This window comes from Phacochoerus africanus, chromosome 1 (genome assembly GCF_016906955.1).
Source record: "Phacochoerus africanus isolate WHEZ1 chromosome 1, ROS_Pafr_v1, whole genome shotgun sequence".
NCBI lineage: Eukaryota > Metazoa > Chordata > Mammalia > Artiodactyla > Suidae > Phacochoerus > Phacochoerus africanus.
In genome coordinates, this window is record NC_062544.1 from 9,437,422 (window position 1) to 9,456,249 (window position 18,828).

The 18,828-nt window shown below is 39.2% G+C and overlaps 1 pseudogene; it reads left to right on the forward strand.

The window, feature by feature from the left end:
* The first annotated feature begins 14,271 nt into the window (after positions 1 to 14,271).
* On the forward strand, positions 14,272 to 17,526 carry LOC125137961 (inorganic pyrophosphatase 2, mitochondrial-like; annotated as a pseudogene).
* Positions 17,527 to 18,828: the final 1,302 nt, after the last annotated feature.

Sequence of the window (18,828 nt, forward strand, 5' to 3'; positions counted from 1 at the left end):
AAAAACACAGGGTTGTTTGGCTGTGTTTTTCACTGATGTATCTCTATCATCCAGAACAGGTGCTCAATAAATATTGGTTGAATAAATTCATGGAATACTGTCCATTTTATACTTTCACAAACTTAACTCTCAGCTTTTTGAGAGTTTTTAAAAACCTTTAGGCCAATCTCTGAACTTCCACTTAGTCCCAGCTAAAGATGTAAGTTATTCTTGCAATATTCACCTCATGGTTAGAATTGACATTCTTTTGTTGCAAAAACACTTCTCACAGAGAACATTCTCAGCTACCTTGTAAACCCTCCTGTGCTTCTTTGTTCTTTGCTATTTTCCTACTCACCCCTTTTTATATTGGTTCCTAACATGAACTTTTTGAATTCATTAATCAGTCTTATCTTCCCACCTTGCCTTATACTGTGTTCAGCCCTACATTTACATCTTTTCCTTAGACGTTTATTCAAAAAATTCAAAAAAAAAATTGGAGTATAGTTTACTTGCAACATTGTGTTAGTTTCGGGTGTATAACAAAGTGAGTCAGTTATATATCACACACATATACGCACATGTATCCATTCTTTTTCAGGTTCATTCCCATATAGGTCATTACATAATATTGAGTATATATATTGTGCTATATAGTAGGTCCTTGTTAGTTACCTATTTTATATATAGTACTATGTATATGTTAATCCCAAACTCCTAATTTATACCTCCCATCTCCTTAGACACTTTTTGAGAAAAGACTTCCCTTTACTTTTCAATAGTTCCTCATTAATCTAGCAACATCCCTTTTATAAAGTAGTCATAACTTGAAAGTTGAGAAAATTATTTTTCTGACCATTCTAAATAGATATCAGTGTTTTTCTTAATATGATACATTTAATGTACAGGGTGGCCCAAATGTATATTCAGAGTTTTGTCATTCTCTTTATATATGATTTCAAAATATTTCTTACTGGCCAAAAGATAGTGGTTTAAATCAACAAGAATAATTTTCCATGAGTCTGAGGTTTCCTGAGCATCAGCTTAGGTCATACAACTAGGAGGCCGCACTGTTCAGGAAGACCTCCCACCTTCGAGGGAGGTCTCTCTTATTTGATAGTCTGTTCTGAGTTTCTTTATACAGGGAGGCCAGCTTCCTAGAGTGAAAGTGAAACTGTTGAGCCTGGGGTCTGAACTGGCACAGCATCATCTCTGGAGAATTCTGTTGGTCAGAGTAAATCATAGGGCTGATCAAGATTCCTACAGATCTGCCTATTGATGGGAGGAATTGTAGGCAGCCACAGCTGCAGTTAAACTACCACGCTTTGTTCTTAGAACTTAAAAGACAAGGAGCACAATTCAGAATGTGCAGCTAAAGGCAGAGACTCTAGCAGTTGCAGAGACTTTGGCCAATTAAATAGTGGGTATACTGGTGTGAGTGTATGTGTGTAGGTGAGTGATGGTTGTGGGGAAAACACGTAAAGAGTAAAAGGCTCAAAATTTCCAGGAGCAGAGCACTTTGTGGGACATTTAACATGAAGGCAAAAGCCTGTTGAATCCCTAAGATATATTCATGTATCATCGTGCTGCTTAGTGATTTATGTGCTTAACCCTAAGTCACCAAAGAGGGGAGTTATCTAATTATGTGTATACTCTGCTCCAGTAGGTGAAGAAATGTTTAACTCGTTACAGAAATTTTGTAGGAAAAATAAAGGGCTACCTTTTTTTTTAAGTTCTGAGAATCAAAGGGAACTTTGATTCTGGGAAATTCACTTAGGAATAATAGTTTATTTCACATCCACATCAGGGGAAATGAGTCTTCTCTGTAATTTATAAAACTTACTCTTTTAATCACAGGCCTGCACACATAGTAGGTACTGGGTAAATGATCGTTTATTAAAATTGGGCCCAGGGTGGAAGCTAGAGGGATGTGGATGTGCTCTTTCTATCCAAAGGCAAATTTCTTACTCCATAAAGGTTAATCTTACAGCTTCTAAAAATATGAACAATAGCCTTTTTCACAGAAGTAATGGTACCTGGGTGGATTAATTACCTTTTTCTTCCAATTAACTAGTGGCAGATATGCAGGGCCCATAGCACAGAGCAAAGGAAGTGATATTAGTCATAATTTAGTTGCAGATGATGCAAAAGAAAATTGGGTTAATGACAGGGCATGGGGATTGAGCACCATGAACTACGATGGAGTGCACTAAATAAAGAGGATTAGGCAGTGAGTAATAGGATGAGGAAGAAGAAATGCATATTCTGAAAAACCAAGTATCCATTAAACAATTGCCAACAAAGGATATAGAAGGTAAGTTTAATTTTTTTTTTAATTTTTAAATTTATTTTTAGGGCTGTTCCTGTGGCATATGGAAGATCCCAGGGTAGGGGTTGAATTGGAGCTGCAGCTTCTGGCCTGCCCCACAGACAGACACAGCGATGCCAGATACAAGCTTCATCAGTGACCTATATCACAGCTCATGGCAATGCTAGATCCTTAATCCACTGAGTGGGGCCAGGGATTGAGCCCATGTCCTCATGGATACTAGTCGGGTTCATTACTGCTGAGCCACAATGGGAACTCCAGAAGGTAAATTCTTGCTGGAAGAAAGACAGTTTTGTTGGAAAACTCAACTTACATTTGATAGCCATTCTCTTCTAATGTTAAGGAATGCGCTGGAACTAAAGTTCAGTTGACACTGACATAGCCAGACACTGGCTATGTCTAGAGATTATGCCTTTTCTAAGCACAGCCTTAGAAGTCTCCATAGGTTGACTCCAACCTTAAAGAAAAATGTCACACTCAGTGTTCATGACATTTCTTTCTTCAGCCTCGTGTACATGTCCAATGACACAGAACATGTGCACATTATAGGGTTGTTAATGAAGGATGAAGTTTCTGAAATAAGAAAACCTTAATTGAATTCTGGATTCATAATTTTTCAGTAGTGTTTTCCTTGACTAAGTGACTTAATGTTTCTAAACCTGAGTCTGAGAAATGCTGACGCTGGGGGAGGAGGAATGGTATTTACATCACAAGGCTGGTGGGGGGGTTAAATGAGGTAATAGAAGCAGAGCACTTATCAGAGTCCCTGGGCCATATTCAGTCCTCTGCAAAAGGTGTAATTAATTTCTCAGTTCAATCCTACAAATGTTCAACATTATCTTTCCATTGAAATAGCACAGTTGAAAGCATTTTGCATCCTTATCACCTTAGATGTTTGCAATAGTTCTTTATAGGAATCATCATTGTCGTTAGTCTTCTTTTTTCTTTTTTTCTTTTATTTTTTGCTTTTTAGGGCTGCATCCATGGCACATGGAGGTCCCCAGACTAGGGGTCCAATCCGAGTTACAGCTGCCAGCCTACACCACAGCCACAGCAACATCAGATCCCAGCTGCATCTGTGAGCTACACCGCAGCTCATGACAACACCAGATCCCTAACCCACTGAGTGAGGCCAGGGATTGAACCCACAACCTCGTGGTTCCTAGTCAGATTTGTTTCTGCTGTACCACAACGAGAACTTCCATTGTTGTTAGTCTTTCAGTGAGAAACTAGTGTACTTTCTCTTAGAGACAAAAAATGATATTTTATCTTGGGAGCAAAGCTTGCTGGACACAAAGCTGGTCTTAGACAAAATAGTGCATATGTCACCCATTTCTTGTTCCCTTGCCCCTGTTTATGGCACCACCATCCCTAGATACCAGGTAATTGCAAGCTATTTCTCAGCATCTTCACCTACTAAAGGAAACACTCTGCCATCAGTTATTTGCACCTTGGGAAGATGGCCTTTTTGTCCCCTCTCCTGAGGGTTTGGATACTTTGACTCTGAGGGCACTAAGACTTCCTCTTCTTTTTTTAACCAAATGAATTCCAGGTGTCAGGGAGCAGGTGCAAGTAAATTCTGGAATCATTGACATTCACAGTATGTGAGCAGCTAATACGTACTACTTGAATTGACTGATATTCCCCTTTCCTAGATATCTGGAGGTCAGGGGAAAATTTTGGATACTCTGCAGCTACAATTCTATTAGGGAAGAATATTTAGCCATGAACAAATGTTCATGGAACTTGGGAGGGTCGTATCTTAGAATCAAGGACAATTAGCACTGAAAGCGGGTCATTCTAATATTCTCATTCTTCCAGAAAGGATGAGAGAGGGTAAGGATTTAACCTGTGGTCCAGAGGCCCAGAGGTAAAATACATTATGTTCAGTCAGAGAGATGGGATGTCAGAACTAGGATTCCTAGCCCAAGAATCTGGGATTCCAGACCTGCAGCTCAACATCACTCATCCAAAACCCCAAGTTCCCTTTGGGATGGTCAGAACACTCTCAGCCTGGGCATAGCGTGCTGGTTTCCTTTTCTAGAAGTACTTCTTAATGCTTAGGTATCCCCTCTTCCAAAGGTGGCCCTGTAGGCACACATGAACTGAGTGGTTTTCTCTCATAAAGAGCGCAGAAAGTTAGAGAGCCCTAACCCTGCTTATCCCTAGGAGGCTGCTTGGGCTGGAAGCTGGCCAAGAACAAGTCACTCTGTTTGCAGGTAATTCAGGCCACTCTGCCTTCCTCACAGAAGTAAAAAGCAATGGAAATGGGGATGCCTTTGGAGTTTTATTTCACACAATCAAAGCGAGGTTGGCATCAACAACCTCAATTTAATTACTGTCCTGACAGCTGAAAGGCAATTAATCTTTCTTTGACTCCTTGTTTCTCTGCCCAGCTTCAAAGTGTCATTTCTTTACCCCCTTCCCTTTCATACTGATTAGAAACATTCTGTAGGGCAAAATGTGACCAGTGTGAAGCAAGCAAAGTGTCACCAAAGCCCCTTTGTTAGGAGAGAGAGCTCACAGTTGAAGGAGCTGATCCCCAACATAGTTGCATCTGCTTCTGGAACAAGAGCTGGGTGTGGAGCTGGCCCCAAGGCCACTCACCTGCTCCAAAACGTGAGCATGTCCCTTGATATCTCTATGCATGTCTCAATGTCTGGGAGTCAAGGACTCCCAGCTTTGCTATAGCCCACGGTGTATGACAGCATAAAATAAAAGTAAATGTGTTTAGAAGAACAAATGTATCCTCCTGTGTGTGAGGTGGAGACCTGATGTCTTTGTCAGCTTGGCTGCCATAACAAAACACCACAGGCTGGGTGGATTAAACAGTAGACATTTTTTTTTCCCCTCTCACTGTTCTCGAGGCTGAAAAATACAAGATCAAGGTGCTGGCTGTCTTCTCCCTATGTCCTTACATGGCCTTTTCTTTTTGCACGCAGGTGGATAGAGATTTCTCTATTTCTTTTAGAAAGTTAAAAAACATTCTAATTAGATTAGGACCCTAATGATGTCACTTAACTTGCATTACTTCCTAAAAGCCCTGCCTCCAAAGACAGTCACACTTGGGCTTTCATATATGAATTCTGGAGGAATGTAATTCGATTTGTAACACCTGGAAAATGACTTCCTTTAAATAAAGCCATGAACTAGATGTGAAGACCTAGGACTTAGAAATACAGAGGATGCTGACTTCTTAGGTAATATATTTAAATGGGGGGCTAAATTTTCACATGCCGTTCTCCTTCTTCAAACTGTCCCTTCCCTCCACACCATCTCTCTAGTAACAATGGCAGGCTCCCCTTCAGCCCTATGTCCAGACTCTTGACACTAGCAAAGAGAAATTCCAATATCCAAGGTCGAAAGCCAGAGATCCAACGTTACCTCCTTCACAGATCCCTTTAATGCGGGATGGAGCTTTTGTGGTTCATCCTAGCTGCCAGGTTGCTGGATATTTGCTTTAATCATTAAAAAAGTGGAAGTTAAACAACTTTGGGATTAAGGGTGGGGGAGATTAATCACCCCAAGGGAGCAGTGGAGGGAGAGTGACTTTTCCAAGTCACTGGCTAGTTAGATCTCAAAACGGGGCTATAACAAAAACTTACTGAATTCCAGTAGGAATTTTAGATTGGTAATTAAGCTCCTCCATAATTCCTTTCTCCTATTTAAAGATGATTATGGCCCCAAATCTCATTCCATTAACTGGATAACTCTTTCCAGATGTATACTACTTGTTGAAGCACAAAAACAAGAATAATTCAGCTAAATGCATCCTTCTTTTCTCCAAATGCTTTCTATCCATCTGGGTTGTATTTCTTAACCAAACCAGCATGCTGCTTCCCCACCCCCACCCCAAACATGTCACTTGATTTCTGGAAAACCATAGGGGTCAGTCAAGATAAGAAGTTCTCTGCTTGTATCACTGTAGTTGAGACTTTCCACAAATGCCAGATGTAGCAAGATGTGTGAGAGAGATAAGAGCATATGAGAAGTGCACCGGCTGTGTCCTTTAGGCGGTGGTGTGGATTACGCTGTTCATCCCTCCTGTCTTTATGGCTCACAAACCATGTGGCCTTTGAAGAGTCCCTTCCCCACTCTGATCTTCAGTTTCCTCTTTTTAAAAATAAGGGGTACCAACTAGGTCAGAGTGGCAAATGGGAAGTCTTCAGGTTTAATCCTCCTCTTTAAACTGCTTTGTTTGGCATACCCAGTGTTTTGAAAAAATGGGGCATATTACATAAATTCTAGCGTTTTAGCTTCTCTTGAAATATCTGCAGATATGGCAAGAGTAGAATCACACTCTTGCCTAGAGACAGTTGGCTAGTTCTGAGTTGTGGGTGTTCTTTCATTGCTCCCCAGTTGATCAAGTTCCCCACCCCCAATTCCATTCCACTCAGATGTGCCGTCTGCCTGGCTCATGAAAGAAGGACCTTGCAACAGGTGATCCAAGCCTATGTTCAACTTTCATTCTGTGATTAGATAACCTGTCCCCCTGTCACCATGCAAGCACTCACCTTAAAGGCTAAGGAAGAATATGAGACAAACTACACATTTTTGATGGCCTTGATTGCTCTTCATTTTGAGCTGGCAATTTACTTCTGTTTTGTGTCCTGACTCCATAGGGCATCAATTTCTCAGGGACACTATCCAAAATGATATGTACATAACATGCTTTGAACCAAGTTCATAGATTTGGGGGCTGCTGTTTGTTGCTCGAGGGCCATTTTAGACAGATCTTCTCAAAGTAGTAGTTATAGTAATAATCATAATAATTATTAATAACAATAATTATTGTCTATAATATTATTAAATATTATTAAGCATTATTTTTAAAAAAACACTTACTGAATCCAATTATGAGTAAGTCACCTTAAAGACAGCGTCAGCATCATATGCCTGGGATTCTCATGTGCTCTTTCCTAATGACCTGGCATAACATCTAAACATACTCCCATGAGCTGTGAAAGAAGAGAGAGATGTGATCATTTGGAATGTGCCAGATCTTTCAAAAGAACACAAATGTACGATGCGAAACAAAAGTCCCAGTTCTGTTTGTTCTGCAACCGTGTGAAAAATCACATTTTTTCCCCCTCTAGATAAAAATGAAAAACAGAGGTACAGGGAGCAGTAGTTTACAAAACAACTTTCTGCCACCACCTCTGAATGATTACCCCCTCACCTCCCTGAAATAGCCCTGCCAGTTGCTTGGCTGGGCACTTTACTTCTTGATCCTTTTTATTTTGCTACAAACTTACAAATCAATTTTATGATCTCATTAAACAGAGGAGGGTGTGGAAGTTCAAAGTTTCCTGTGACTTGCACAGGTCTTCAGTCTGGACTATGGATCCTTGACATTGGAACCCAAAGTCCATACTCTTGATTACAACCCTATTTTTCCACCACTACAAATCAAAACATATGCTGAATGGTCTTTTGAAGCCCTTCGAACACACATAGTGCAGAATGGCAAGATGGCAAGATCATACCTCCTTGCCTTTTTTTCCCCCCATCTCTGGGAGGTGGGGAAGAATTCAATATGAGCATGACACTCTTTGTTTTAAAAAACCAGGCACATCATGATCATTATTAATGTATATTTTCACAGTACTAACCAAATAGCAAGCATAGTGAAAACAAAGACTATATTTTCCCATAGATATCCCCAATATACGGAAAAAATTCCTTACTCTTAGTAGGCAATAAATATTTATTAACTGTTGACATACCAATGAAAGATTTAGTAACGTGGAAGATGGTTCCATATTTAAATGGAGCAATGTATGTTTTGGGGACTTTTACACTGTCAAACAAATTTACTGCTGCAAGTTACTGCAATTTCCATGTGAGCAGGGAAGACGCAGCTTCTTAAAGCAGTACCATCAATTATGCCAAATATGCTATGCTGGACTCCATTTTCAAAGGCTCACTGGGAGTTGCCTCTGTTGTAGAAATTCTCTTGAGGCCTCTTGTGACCACAAGGGGGCAGTGCCTGTTCACGCAAGCTGGAAGCTGAATTTGTTCAGAATAATACCATCTGACAGCCTTTGTGTGGTCTTAGTCCTCCGAGATGTCTTCAGGGTACTAACTAGTGTGGAACAAGATTGCTTTTTAACTCCCTGCCTTGCAAACAAACTGTGTGGTTGTTATTGTTTAATATTTAAATAGTGATGGTAAGAAGCAGGTTCAGTGCCTTTGAAGGACTGACACTGATGTAACACCATGTCCTAGAAAGGAAGTAAGGGATGGGCTGTACCCATTCTCCTTTCGTCTTACTGGGGTGCATTCCAAATGTACATGAAAGGCTGGCTCAGACTTTATTCCATGGCTAGCATATTAGCAGCACCCAATTCTAGGAGTTAGGCTATGCTCACCACAACACTACACATGCTGTTAATAGAAGTTATGATTTCTATTATTTTTCAAATAGAAAATGGAATGCTAGAATCTCAGGAATATGAAGGACTTCAGGGCATGTCTAACTCATGCACTGCGGCAGTTCCTCTACCAACAGATCTCAAGATGTTTAGCTGTGTTTCCCAGGCTCTGCCGTGTCCCATTCCAGGGGCTTTTGAGGTATGATTGATGGAGAAGGTGCTTCCTCCCTTGATGGTGAAGAGTTGGCTGTCCAGTTGGAAATTGACATTTAGTTACTTTGGGATTATTTCCATTCTTTTCCAAAGGAGAATAATTCCACTTTTGCGACTAAAGTGTTTGGGGAATAGACTTGCATAAGTAGGATTTTGAAATGATGCTAAGTATTAACTTCAGGATGAGGTCATTAGACCTGGTGAACCAAGAGTTTGCTTACAGTTAGTGTAAATGATGAATTGCTGTCTGTGGCTGTTGGAATCTATTTATTTTGACTTATTTGCCTTTTCTCCACAAAAACCTGTTTCTGAGTTTTTCCTATTTTCCTGCAAATGCTTTTACTTTTGTTTAAATCTTTTCCTGGCATCCTGGAAACCCAGTCATTTGGGAATCAGGGCTGGCATAATGTGTAACTTCAGGGACACCATTCATACTGCCTCCTATGTAAATGTCATCCCTTGAAGCACAGCTCTGACTGGGAAGTAACTTGACTCCTGTGATTGTCCAAAAATGAGGCCCTTATATCTTGCATCATCCAGTCAAATGCATTTCAAAATGACACCTAGAAAGTACTTATTTTACAAAGCCTTCCAGATCAATTTGAAGTGATCAGTGAACCCATCTTTGGGAAACACTATCTTTCGTAGAACATTCCTTTCAATAAGGCAGAGGGAAAAAAAAAATAGACTGGACAGAAGTACCCCAGTAATTATTTAGTACCAGTACTGCCTCAGGTAGTGAGCTAAGTATGCATGGTCCTGTTATTTAATTTGACTGAATTTCATCCAGTGTCTTTCTGTTCAACTTTTAGAACCTGATTGATCACTTGATCATGAAATAACTCTTTTGTTGTCCAGTGGTCTCAAAGCTCAGAAATGTCTGTAATAACAGCCAGTCTGTTACCAATACTGTGGTTGACAATCTGGGGACACCACCTCTCTCTAAAGAATATGTACACATCCATGGGACTCAACTCCAGCTGACTTTTGACTTGTACAGTTGTCTGGCTGTCTGAGGTTTTCAAATGAAGCCATATATATATTATATATATATAAATTTTATATATATATATAAAATTTCTTGGTTTATTAAAAAATGTTTCTTTCGAGTTTTAATTTATAAAAAAATGTGAGATAAACAAAACCCCTCTTTGGGCAAGATTCAGATAATCTGTTTCCAGTTTGAAATTCTGGCCTAATCCTTGACAGCCAGTGTTGGTTTTGAGATGGAAGATGCTTTTTATTCTGGTAGATTAGGGGAAAGAATATCAGCTATATGGTCTGGAAAACATGGTTTTTAGTTGCAGTTTTTCAGTTCATTAGCTATGAGAACCTGAGTAGTTTGCCTTATCTCTCTGAGTATTAATATTTTATCTGAAAGTAGAGATGAGATTAATGGTAACTTCTCACAAAATTTCTGCAAGGCTAAAATGAAATACCATGTGTCAGCATCTTCTAAGCTTGAATAATTCACAAATAGCTTTCACAATTTTTGCCACATTCAAGTTAACACCTCTACTATTATTTACTTAATATTTTTCTTTTGGCTTATTAACAAATATCTATATTGCTCTTAGTCAAAGCAATAGTTCGGTAGATCCATGAGTTCAAGTCACATATTTCTTCCCCTAATCATATGATAAATTAAATATGAAACAATTTTAAAAGAGTTTGACTATGTACCATTTTATGCTTCCACAATCTTTAGGGCTTTCATAAGAATAACACATTTGTTAAATAAAATGCAATAGATGGGTGTGTGTAATAGCACCAACATAACTCTACAGTAAATTTTGACCATTACTTTTAATGAGGAAAAAATAAATTTTATATTTATGAAGTAGCTATTTAAACTAGTAGCTCTTGGCTTCATTTATTTCATTTCAACTTGGGGTTTGCAGTTCCCCTTCTACCTTTAATAAAAAGCAAGGAGTCTGTAAGATCCAATAACTTAGGATGTTTATATCATGGCTTTCATTCAATATTGATGTGTGCATTATTTCAATTTTGAGCATCTCATTGTAGTGTTAAGTCAATGAACAGCAATATCTTTAAACAGATTTTTGTATCACATGATTTGTGTGTCTACTACATTTCATTTCCTGAAGCTGACTCCACTGGTATTTATTCACCAAAACTGCACTGAGTATGTATAATGGGCATTGAAGATACGTCAGAGAAAAAAGCACAGTGTTAGTCCTTGTGAAGCTTCAGTAGAGGGAAGTGAGTAACTGAGAACAATATATTTACTCTATGAAATGGTGATAAATGCTATGAAATAAAAAGCAAGTTGGGAAGAGGGTGGTAATAGGGATTGGTTACTCCTTCAGAGGTGTTAATTTGGGAGTGTTAAAATGAGTATGTTGCTACTTTATTAGAATTTGAATAAAGTGAGCTAATACACTGGGATGTTACTTAGGAGAAGATGTTCCAGCAAAAGAGAGGGGTGTAAAAGTCTTGGGGTGGGTGCACGTTATGTCTGTGAGAGAGGAAAGAAGCCAGAATAGTTGGTGAAGGCTGAGCAAGGAGGGACCTGAGATAATGGGATCAGATCATGCCGGGTTGTTTTTTTGTTGTTTTTTTGTTTTGTTTTGTTTTTTCCTGAGTGGATGGGAAGACTTTGGGGAATCTGAGAAAAGGAATGATGTAATCTGATATGATTTTGCATCATCTATCACGATAGTATATGGGAAAGAGAGTGCAGGAGAGAAAAGAGTGGAAAAGGGAGGGCTCAGTTCAGAGACCATTGTCATGGTCCAGTGAGAAATGATGGTGGCTTGGACTAAAGCGAAAGCTTTAGAGGTCAGATTCTGGACACATTGTAAAAGTAGAGCAGATGACATTAGGAGAGAAAATAAGAGTCAAGGATCATTCCACGCTTTTCATGAATGAATAGATCATAAGGAATAATGAAGTTTCAATTTATTGAAAATTTCATCCTTGTTAAATCTTCATACTTCTCTATATTCAGGGCTTATTCAGTAGGGCACCCTGATAAAACTGACTTCTCCAGGTGGCAAAGGCCAGTTAAAATTCATGCCTCCTTAGGCAAACGCATACACTTTGGACAGTGGCTGACTGCTTTTGTTCCAGTGGCAAAATCACCAGTTAAAGAACTCCAAATAAGCAGGGATGGAGTTCTTGCTATGGTGCAGTGGTTAAGAATCCAACTGCAGCAGCTCAGTTTGCTGCGCAGGCAATGATTCAATCCCCAGCCCCAGTTAAAGGATCCAACATTTTCACAGCTGCAGTGTAGATTGGATTCAATCTCTGGCTTGGGAACTTCCATATGCCCTGCATACAGCCATAAGAAAAACAAACAAACAAACAAACAAAAAGACAGGGGCTAATGCTTGCTTTGACTATTGTTCTTCTCTACTTTGTCTTTAGCTGTAGTGATGCACAACTTGTGCCTGCAAGGAAAGGACATTTCCCCAAAAGGTTGAGTATCAAGTAAAATAATTCAACTCTGATTGGGTTATTTCTCTTTTTCCTGACTCGTTTTTTATTCCCATGAATGTAATCTTTCACTACTTCCTGGCACAATTACTGGACATCACTCAGGACTCTATCATTTTTTTCCTACTTCTAAATAATATGTGCTTTCACATTTTAAATATTATTAACAATCTTACTAATATGTTCACATCAACCCTAAGTTAGTGGTGTTATCCCCTCTTACTGTTGAGGAAAGAGGAGGTTCAGAGACTCTCCCTGAATTAATCAAGATCCCAAATCTAAAAAATGGTGATGCTGATATTTGAAGTTGGGGTGGTGCTTGACTGTCTGTGCCAGCTCTTAAAGGCTTCGCTGTTCTGCTTTTGCTGTATGTATCACATTAGCAATGATCACTTTCTTCCCACTCGACTGCTTCATTAGCTTCCATTAAGATGTTATCTTAAAGAAAAAGGGATGTTTCTAGAATGGGAGAACTGCCTACACTATTCAGCCTTCCTTGAATGCCTCAGCATTTCTGTGAGTCTTATTTTTTCTTGAAATACTGATATTCAAATAATATCACTATTCTACCTAAACTATCATCTCCTTTGTGAAGCCTTCCATGACTACTTCATCAATATTTCTCCTACCTTTTCCTCTCATGCTACATAACCATTTCTGTGATAGTGCTAAACAGAGCCCATATCTGATAGTGCTAGCAGTGCCATATTATAGTATTATAATTTGTTACTAGTGTATTCTTTCTTATTAGATGTGAGCTCCCTGAGGCTGGGTCTGTCTCTTTCTAGTCTTCATAGCCAAGCACTGGTCCTTAATATATTTAATTCTTTGAGCATAAGGATATTATATGTCTTTTTATTTTTTGGTCATTTTAGGGCTGCACCCATGGTGTATGGAAGTTCCCAAGTTAGGGGTCCAATCGGAGCTGCAGCTGCCAGCCTACACTACAGCCACAGGAACTCCAGATCCAAGTTGCATCTGCAACCTACACCACAGCTTGTGGCAATGACGGATCCTTTAACTCACTGATCGAGGCCAGGGACTGAACCCACATCCTCATGGCTCCTAGTTGGATTCTTGATCTTCTGAGCCACAATGGAAACTCGCAGGATATTATATGTCTTATATCAGCTTTCCCATGCTTCGCATAAGTCTGAGTATCAAGTGGGCGTTAATTATACCTTAAACAAACAAAAAGAAAAAAAAGAGAGTTGCTATTTTTCACATTTCCTTCTCAAAAAAAAAAAAAAAAGTGGATGGTCTCTGGCCTTTGCAGAATCATGAATTTCCCTTCATAAAGAAGGTTTAGATTTTTGTCAAATGAGTTTTTCTAGGATACGCATAAGGCTTGCTGAAGTTCAGCTTTCTCTTTCATGCAGCAAAGGCCAAGTCAGCAGGGAGATTCCTGCCTCCCGCCCCCAGCCTACTCCAAACTTCATGCAATTTTTATTTGCCTTCCTCTGGCCAGCCATCCCAATCCTGAGCTTACATAAAAATTCAACCCTCTGGCATTTGATGAATAAAATAATTCCTTGGCCAGAATATACTTTTGGCAGGGGAACTCAAAGGACATTCAACTGTCCATGTACTCAGATTTCCTCTAGGGGGCAGGCACCATTCCATTTCTGTGCCCATCATTAATTAGGCTTATGACACTTGCGCACCGGGAGTCTTTGCAGTGGGAGGCGGTGAAGTAGGACAACAGGAATATCAGACTTGGAATCAGGAGTTGTTGTCTAATATTTAATACCATTGTAGTCTCTCTGAATATTTCTGCCTCTGCAAAATGGGAGTACGAATAACTTCGATAAATAACCCTTGGGTTGTTTCAAGAATCAAATGAGAGAGGGCGAGTGAGAGAGTATTCTCTAATCATGTTATTCACAGAGGAATCCTGAAATGAACTCTCTTTGCAAAATGGTCATTCGTAAAGTGAAGTGGAGAAGAAGGGCACAGGTAAGGAAACGGAGGACACGACACATGTCAAGCACTTAGCACAGTCCCCAGTTCATGGCAGATGCTCAGCGCAGCTGAAGGGGTTGCTGCTCTTACTGTTTTGGTTGTTGTAGCCTAGTTTCTTGACTTTACCCCTACCACACAGATGGTATCATTTATAAAGAGTTAATGATTAGTATCTCATGTTGGACTGCTTTGGATAAATTTCTTTTAATTCTTTTAGCACCACCTTCTTTCTTTTCCTCCTGCTCCTCTTTTTTTCTTTTTATTTTACAACTGAGGGAATTTATACTGAGAGGTGATAAGTAACTTCCTTAAACCAGCATAGCCTATAAGTAGCAATGCTGAGTTTTGAATCCAAAGAGTCTAACTCCAGAGTACCTACACTTCTTGGCTGTGAAGTATTGGCTCTTGATGACATGTAACTCTGCCAAAAGAAAATACAATGGAGTTGTCTAGCTGAAATAATTCTACGAACTTTAGGTTAAAATCTTAATTTCCTCTGTGAGGTAGAGATGGTATATTTTATTACCTTCATAAGAGAAAAAACAGAGGATTCGAGGCCAAAAATGATTTGACAAGGAACTGTGCTATTTCACAGAATTCTACAATTCTTGAGCTCATCTTGTTTAAATCTGTCATTTTAAAGAGGAGATTTTTTGCAGGGAGAAGTCATCATTTATTCATTGTTACAACTCGAGGGCTAAAACATACTTTTAACCACATTTGTAAACTATCAAGGGGCGTTATTTGTAGTTACATATTGTATGATATTAACTGATGGACACACTTTTAGAATGACTAATCCAATCCATCTTAACTTCCTGATTACATGCAAATGTGGCAATTGGTTGGTTACCGGAGGAAATCCTGACTCTTACTTTCACTGTGAGCAACTTTAGATTGGTTATAGGAAGATAGTTGAGGATTTATCAAGATTCTTTATTAACACTTTGTATGAGGAGTGCAATGCAAATGGGTTCTTTTGCAAGGATACTTGAAAAAACTGATTTGTAGAGGCCAGCAGGGAAATGGATTCCCTTTGAAGACTAGAGACACTAGAGGGGGACAGAGTCCTATTGACCTTATTGGGTCTGACTTTCTTGGGAGTGCTAAGCCTTGTGATCTGATACTGGGATATCAAAATTCTCTCTGTTACTATAGTTTCTGGGATTATTTTTCCCCCTATTGAAACAAATCAGTCATCAATGCGACATTTGTTTTCACTAAAACTTTCCTAATCTAAAATCTTATGCTTTCCTAATCTAAAATCTTATGCTTTGCCAATGATACTTTGGAGGTATGTTATTATTTCTTATTTTCCCCTGTTCCTTAAAGAAAAAAAAAAACAAAAAACAAAAAACAAAAAAAACGGTATTAGTGACTCATAAAAACTCTCAGTCACTAGGCCAAAGAAAAAAGATACCAATTTTAAGCTTCTCTTGAGATGGCAGAAATTATTTTTTTGTTGTTGACTTCATGTGCTTCATCAAAGCACTTGCTGTAAAGCTTGGTGATGGCTCAGAGAGAAGCCATCTAGTACACATGAAATGTTGGATGCTGAATCTGAAAACACCATTGTATCTCTCAGTGGAAGACAAAAGAGTAGATACTTAGAATTGTGACAACTGCTGGACAAAGGATGCATAATAACACTTCTGGGGAGGACATGTACCCAGGCCATTGTGGATGACTAAGTGGAGCTGTCCACAGTACTGGACAAACCCCAAGAATCTGTGCAAAGCCATCTGGAATATTTAGGCCTTCACAATGGGGGCAATCAGACTTCCTCTAAGAAGACGGATTGCTAGTCTTGTTAACAGCGCGGAGACTTGTGATCAGTGTGTTTAATCACAGCCTGACAACAACTTCCAGTAAATAAGATTTTAAGAAGGGAAAACCATTTTAAAAATGAATCAGTGTTCTATAATGTTGGAAAAGTTTTGTGCTTTACCTCCTCCTTAGTCTCCCAACCCAGGCATCCTTTTTTTCTATCCAATGTCGGCCTTTTTTCATAGTAAAACACAAAGGATAAAGAATACTAAAATCTGTAGGGCGCAAAAATGTTTACTTTATGGACATGTGTGAGTAGGAGTCTATTATAGTGGAGGTGACTGTGGTTAGTGCTTATGCTTGGGCAAGAATAGATAGTCATGTATGCATGGTTATTTTAATTCAATGAATAAAAGTCCAATTTTAGCAGTCTCTTCTTTGGGGTTGATTTAGAAATATTCCAAGCACAGTTCTAAATTATGTTGGAGCTAAAGAACAAAAATGTACAATCCCTGATGTCAGAATATAAAATTGTGTGAGGGATAACAAGTGCCACGTTTACCTAATACATATTCACTACAAGGAGGAATGAGCAAAGCCCTTCACCCAGAAGTACAGAAAGTATAAGAGAAATGTAAACCAAGGAGAGAGATCATATATTATGGTAGGAAAGCACAAGACTACCAGTTGGACCTGGTGCCAGTGCCACTCCCCCTTCCCCTCCCTCCGCGGTGGCCTGCCTGCTGCAGGGAGGGAGTACGGGGCTCAAGCTCCACCACACCATGGTCTTGCACCACATGGAGGAGCGTGGTCAGTGCCACTCATCTGACTGCGGCCAGCCTCTTTCTCAAATTTGTTTAATAGGGTGTAGAAGTACCTCGGTGGACAAATGCTAAAAGGGAGATTGCCATGGAAGAGCCACTGAATCCTGTAAACAAGATGGAAATGAGGCCAAGCTTTGCTGTATGACAAGTATCTTTCCTCACAAGGGTCATATGTGGAGTTAGGGTGGCCTCCCTCAGACTTAGGAGGACTCCTGTTGAAAAGGGAAGAGTGCAGACTGCTGTGGAGATAATAATCCTGTTGACGTTTGCCAAACAGGTTCAAAGGTTCTTTCTCTTGGAGATGTTGTTCATGTGAAGATCCTTGCAACTTTGGTTCTTATCGATCAGAGTGAAACAGATTGGATATTTAATTGCTATCAATGAAAATGATCCCGAAGCCTCAAACTCTCATGATAGCAATGACATTAGAAGTTATATTTAATGGGTTTAGATTTTAAAAGTTACCAGATGGAAAATCAGAAAACCAGATTGATTTTAATGGAGAATTCAAAAATAAGGCTTTTGATCTTAAAGTTCTTAAATCTATTCATGAATGTCAGAAGGCATTTCTCATGAAGACGTGTGAAGGAGGGGCTAAATAAATTGCACAAACGTGTAGATAGTGTTTTGCTCTGGTTACAGGACAAGGTGCATAGTACGCGTATACCCGCAAAGAATTACTATAACTTTATTAACCTGCAGGCATTTGAATTTGTGACCCTTGGATTAGGTAGTAGTAAGTGTCGCAAATTTATTTCTTTGGGAGGCAGAATTGATAACTGAATGATCTGTGGAAAATAGTGAGGGGACATTAAGAAAGCAAATTGTTACAGAAAGGAGATTATAAGAACCCTTTCTTTAGAGTACCTCTTTTATTACATAGAAAGCTGAAGCTCAGGGATGTAATTCGAGGTACATAATCAGCCCTTGGTCGATAGAATCTCCACCTGTTGTCTTCTATGTACCCTGATAGAAACTGAGTTCAAAGACCAGTGATTTCTAATTTTAAATGTTTCCCACCAGTAACAATGACAGGATGAGCTACAGGGACATCTCAGATTCAGGGACAGAATGGATATTCATGGTTTTGATGACAGTGATAACATGTACCAAGCAATCCACTGAAAAACAGGATGTGAATCAGTGAAAGATGATACCAATTAAAAGGTATTAACAATTTCACTGTTTTGTATTTGTTCAGCTGAGTGGGACAGTAGGCCATTTATTTCAATAATTTATTCTGGGAGTTCCCATTATGGCACTGTGGTAACAAACACGACTAGTCTCCATGAGGATGAGGGTTCGATCCCTGGCCTTGCTGAGTGGGTTAAGGATCTGGTGTTGCCATGAGCTGTGGTGCAGTCACACATTCTGCTCAGATCCTGCAATGCTGTCGCTGTGGCATAGACCAGCAGCTGTAGCTCCGATTTGACCCCTAGCTTGGGAAACTTCCATATGTTGTGAATGCAGCCCTAAAACGCAAATAAAAATTAAAATAAGAGGAAAAAGAACAAAGGAAAAAACATTTTTTGATTATGTCTCATGTTGAAATATTTTGCACAGAAATGTATTTTTATTATTTTGTACTAACTGAGGGAGAAAACTGTCTTCATTATCTCCTTGTCATTTATGCTCTATCCTATGACTAGTAATGTCTTTATCGTTTATCTTTTTTTACAGCAGGGATTTATAATGCTTAAGAGCACTTGGATATAGGGGAAAATGTTGACATTAGAGAGATGATTCATTGAATAAATTGACACAAATTTATTGTGACTGCGGGTCAGCGTGCTGACATCAATTCTCTCAAGCAAAATTGCTTTATCAAAATACAAATCACTGAAGAAAAATTCCCTATCTACTTTCTTTCCCTCAAAGAAATCATTCTTGGACCTTCTGATAGAAAGTGCTGAATATTTCT